Raw genomic sequence first — 6008 nt, 5'->3', positions numbered from 1 at the left:
GGGCCTATTTAATTAAAATCAAATTTTAACTAAATCCCGAATTAGAGTCTAACTCTAATTCCATAACTATTGGGAGAAGTAATTTAATCAAAATCAAATTTTAATTAATTATTAAATTAGAGTCCTACTCTAAATTTTAATTTGCATTGGGAAAGTAGTATTAATTGAAATCAAATTTTAATTAACATAATATTAGAGTCTAACTCTAATAAAATTGAATTAATATTTTAATTTAGGACAAAACTCCCAAATAAAATAAAAATTCAATTTAGGGTCAAAATTAAATATTTAAGTTAAAATCTAATTTTAACAAAAATATAAAAGTTGTCAAATTTTAAATATATCATTAATTTTGGGCCTAATTAGAAACATTGGTCAAATCCAATAAAATCGTAATTTCAAAAACCATTTTGAATTCAAATTTAAAACCATTTTCAAAAATTGCAATTTGACCCAATTCGAAATTAAAACACAAGTCCCTCAATTTCATAAATTGCATGATAGACCCCTCTATCAAAATTGCAAAAACACCCATATATCTTTAATTGTAAGCAGGGGCTCGTAGTTACATGGATTGCAATAGAAGCCCCCGCCTCCACCTTTCCCAAAATGGAAAACCCTAATAAAAAAATTAAAAAAATTTCTTTCTATTGTGGCGCAGCCCGCCCAAGACCCAACAGGGGATGCTTCAGGCGGCAGTCCCCTGCCCCTTAGCCCGCTGTTGTGCGTGTGGCGGTGGTGCTCGGCGACCGCCGCAGCCACCCGTTAGATCCAAAAAAATATTTTTTTTTTAAAATCAAATTTTGAAGAAATAAAATTAAACACTATAATTGCTTGATTCAAGAATAACCATGATTAAATTAACTTTTAATTTAATCAACATGTAAATCAATTCCTAACAAATACAAAGTTGGCTTTGATACCACTGTTGGGAATTTACTCAAACATGCACAGTGAAAATAAAAACAATTTCAATTCCCACCAAAATTCATCTTTGTATTTAGATAAGAACTGTGATAAAAATTATACATTTTCTTGAATTTGCAAACTCCTTTGCATTACCTTTGTTCTAGCAACTTGAATCTGCCTCCCACAGCTGTCCAATTGTCCAACCTTCAATGAATTACACACAGAGAATAGCTTGCAACTGCTAGGGTTTCTCATCTTGTGCCAACAAGAATTATTAAAAAGTCTATGGATCTAAAACCCTAACCATGTATTTATATAAGCACAAACGGGCTCGACCTGATCCGGTCTAATATTTAATTAATCCATTTAATTAAATTTGGTCCATGAATTAATTAATCCAATTAATTAATTTATCCAACGATTGTTAAATTAATTAATTGACAAATTGCAATCTTCCAATTCTTTTTTGTGTGTGACCCATCAAGTTCCCGACCACGATACTGAACGATGTGAAATATTATTTTGATCTAATCAAAATTAATAAATTAAAACACCCTTTTAATTTATCACAAATTCACACTCGCCGTCCCAGATTGACATCACACGTGATGGGAAATGTCACGTGGTATGACAATCAAAACTGCTCATTTATCATGAAACTATAATCCCTTCGTCAATATGATCCGATCAATTACGAGATATGGAAGTGTGTCAATCTCGATTATCGATCATATCTTTTATTCTGCTATTAAGTCAATATGAGTTGAAAACTCCTTTTCGACTTATGTGTATACCTTTGCCAATGATTTTGCTATTGACTTAATTGAACGAAATGCAGATCACAGTCTCTTTCTATCTAAGAGTTACGAGTCCTCTATTGGTCATTCACAACCTTCATATGGTTCTTGACATATCCGAACAATGTCGTATTAGCGGCTCTTAGTAGAGAAACATCCAACACCGTCAAAGCATGACCGTCCTCATACAAGGCACTATGATGACCTCAAGCCAAAAGACCAATTCCACTACTGAACGTTAGAGATTAACCACTGACACTCAGATAGTTATCCATGTGAAATCTCTTAGCGAGTCTCCAATGTTTTGTTCTATAACAAAACATCCACGTGTTCATTTAAGTGTCACCACACTTTAACTTGTGAGATCAGCTAATTACTTCACAAGTAGAAAATGCCACACGTGATGGTCTATCTGGAATAATGATATCCGTATCTCGTTATTACTTATGACCACGGGTTATTCAAGATCCAATCATACGTAATTTGTATCTCACAATCACAACTCCGTGTGATTAACAAATCACTTAAACTTGAATTTTCGGACTCTATTATTTAATATTATTTATCAGAAAATTAATTTAAATAAATAATTTATCTTATCAAAATTAAATACATTAAACATATAAAAAGTATTTACAACCTAAATCGATTGGATCTAGGGCATAACACTTACACCTTTTACACTCCCAATCCTCGAAACTACATTTTTCTCTCTCTAAATTTTCCTATAACTTCTGAAACTTGTTGATTTCATTTAAGCAACGGCTCCATTGCCGTCTGTTTTTGACTCCTCAATTCCCATCTTCTCACGTCTCTCTGAGTCTCTGACAGTCTACGTTTATACCAAAATACACAGTGTTTCAAGAATTCGCTACCCATTTGATTACACGAGGTATGCCACTCCCTCATTCTTCTTCTGTTTTCTCCATTTTTTCCTGTATTTTATTTGTGGGTAGGGGTGGGGGAATGGGACAGACTCCAAGAGTTTGATTGAAAAATCTTGGCTTTTTTGTGATTCAAAATGGGCTTAATTTTTATTTCAACTTTCATGAATGAAATCACAAAACTTCAGCTAAAAAATAGGATTTTTTTTTTTTTTGCCTAGAAAAAGTGCATGAATATTGCTTCAAAGGTGACATGGCTCATCTACAAAAATATGTCTGTATTGGAGAATTTGAATTTCTTTGAATTCTTGTTTCGTATACATTAGTAGATATGACTTTGGAGTAATATTCAATGCCACCTCCTGAACGAGCCATAAATGTGAAGAAGTCTTGGGGATGCAAATTTGAGTTGAAATTAGATGCTTTTTAATTACTTGAATATGGCTCAGAACATGAAAATGTTCTGTTTTTAATGGTCAAAACTCAATAAAAATTGCTTCCATATAGTATCATGTGAGGTTTGGCCATGTGGGGAACTCTATTTATTGAGTCATATTTACTTCACACTGCCCAAGAAGTAATATTCATGTCACTTGACTATTGAAATTATAGATTGAATGTGAAGCCAGTGTTGAAGAGTATTTTGAGTTTTGCTATCCTATTATCAGAAACCATCGAAGAAGTAATTTTATATAAATGAATTTGTCCTTCCTGTAACGACTTAAGCTTTTAGATGATGGTATCAGAGCAAGACCAAACATATGTTTTGTGATGAAAATGGTATCAGATAAAGGTCTTAAGTTTAAGTATTGTTGTCACTTATTTATGAAGTTTGCTTGGCAAAGCTTTTTTATGCTTATTTGCTCGTGTCCCAAAGAATGTGCACTTTAAAAGTAGATAAAAGTTGTGGATTCTAAAACATGTCTGCTTAAGAATGATGCTTGACCAACTTATAAGCTTGAAAAATCTTTGCCAAACATGCTCAAAAACTGTTCACATGTTGCGGGTTTTCAATTGATCTTATTGAGTCATTGATCATTAAGTTTGGTGGGACCTTTTATTCGTTACTTATTGGACCTGCAAATCAAATGCTGTGGCCCCATCAATTCAAAATTTTTTGTCCATTCTTTCTTAGTGCTTTTGTAGATGGCAACAAGAGGGAAAAGTCTGGTTATGTAAGAATGTATCACATAAAAGTGATAGTGATTCATCAATTCAATACCACTCAGTAATGGAGGCCCCATGAAATTTCAGTGGCCCTTAAAATGTAAATGATTGACAGGAATGGTTGACCTTACTACAATACAATTATTTATAAGTTTCATTTATTTCAGACAATGAAATAACTGAATAGAGACAAAGAAGTCATTGTTCTCTGAAAATTCGTCATAATATAGTTGTGTTTTTCATATGGATCAACATCTGTTATAGGATTCTCTTTTCTATACCATCTGTTTCACATTCTTTTGTTTTTTTTTTTATTATTATTATTATTATTATTTTTTGTGGTTTTATTTTTGTTTTATTTTTTTTGGATATGTTTTGATTCAAGCAGTTGCCTTGCAATCTTTTAATTGGACCTTCTATCATTTTTTTTTTTAATTCATCCTCGATAACTTTCATGTCTTGTAATTAAAAATGAAAGACCTGGTCCAAGGTCCAACTTAAAAAATAAAGATTTTCTTTTTCTTTTTCTTTTTTGTGATCTTCTAATTATTTTAAATTTGTTGTGGATTGCATTTTTCATGTTTTTAGGTGCAATATGAAGATTTCTGATTGATTCCATGATAAGGTGTATTAGGTGAATCTTTATGTTTAATTTAGATGTGGTTTATTTAGCAGCTGGTGTTTTGAGTATGGCATGTGTTGAACCTATTTGTTATCACACGTCAGATCAACATTTAAATAAATAAATATGAAATCCCTCTTCACGTGCTGGCCAGATTCATTATTGAGATGTTGTCTAATGACAACTTCACCGGAGTGTTCCTGTACTTGATTATTAGTATACTTCTTCTTTCATTTATTCAAATCTTCTAACTTGTATAATAAAAACTAAATTAAAACTGAAACTTGCAGGAATAGTGACATATAATGGCCTTGAGAGCTGTATTCTCAACAGTCACTCTTTCAATAATGCTAGTAGCACTAGCAGTGGAGATGGACATATCACCGATTCCTTGGATGAAGATGACTGAAGCTGCTCGTCCAGCAATACTGTTTTTGGGTCATTCTCTTCTCTCTGGACGATCAGGAAAAAGGACGATCGTGGCACAGACGAATGGGACTTCTCTGCAAGCCCACAACAATGTAAAAATGAAAAACTGAGTCAGAATTCAGATGTTGAAACAATGAAAGAGAAGTTTGCGAAGCTATTTGATGCGGACATCCATTTACTATTTATTTTCTTCCATTTACTATTTATTTTCTATTTGAACTATTAGTTATATTCTATTTGGATTATTATTTATATTTCTGTTATTAGGCTTGTTTAGCGGGTTTGGCCCAAATCCTTCTCTTTAGGGTTTTTGTTTTGTTATTTATTTCTATTTTGTTGCGTATTTGAGACAGTTGATGAATTAATTGAATAAAGTTGGTTGCAGCCTCTGTGTTTTCTCCCCCCAATTTCCCCCTCTTCTCCTCTCCCCTCCTCTTCCCTTTCTCCTTCTTATTTCTTATTATTCATCCTACATCAAAGTTGATGTGGACATTCATTTACTATTTATTTTCTTCCATTTACTATTTATTTTCTATTTGGACTATTAATTATATTCTATTTAGATTATTATTTATATTTCTATTATTAGGCTTGTTTAGTGGGTTTGGCACAAGCCCTTCTCTTTAGAGTTTTTGTTTTGTTATTTATTTCTATTTTGTTGCGTATTTGAGACAGTTGATAAATTAATTGAATGAAGTTGGTTGCAGCCTCTGTGTTTTCTCCCCCCGGTTTCCCCCTCTTCTCCTCTCCCCTCCTCTTTCTCCTTCTTATTTCTTGTTATTCATCCTACATCAAAGTGGTATCAGAGCCAAAATTTGGATAATTTTTCATTCACAATCCAAAACTTTCTTCCTATCCTCTTCCCAAAAACTTGTGGAACAGCACAAACAAACAAAATTGTTATGAGGCAGCAGTTTTCTTGTTCAATTTTCTTTCTAGTTGATTAGGCAAAAAAAAAAAGTCACTGTTCACGGATACTGTTCACACCCGAAATTTCAGTTTTTTTTTTTTGATTTTTCAGCAGTTTCAAAAAAAAAAATAAATAAAGTTACTGTTCACGGGTACTGTTCACACCGGAAATTTTAAATTTTTTTTTTATTTTTTATTTATCGTTTTCTACCGTTCCCCAAAAAAAAAAAAAAGTGAAAAAAAAGAAAAAAAGGAAAAAAAAAGGGAAAAAAAAGAAAAAAAAGAAAAGGC

The sequence above is a fragment of the Olea europaea genome, unplaced genomic scaffold, assembly GCF_002742605.1.
Source record: "Olea europaea var. sylvestris unplaced genomic scaffold, O_europaea_v1 scaffold3337, whole genome shotgun sequence".
Classification (NCBI taxonomy): domain Eukaryota; kingdom Viridiplantae; phylum Streptophyta; class Magnoliopsida; order Lamiales; family Oleaceae; genus Olea; species Olea europaea.
This window is presented reverse-complemented; position numbering follows the sequence as displayed.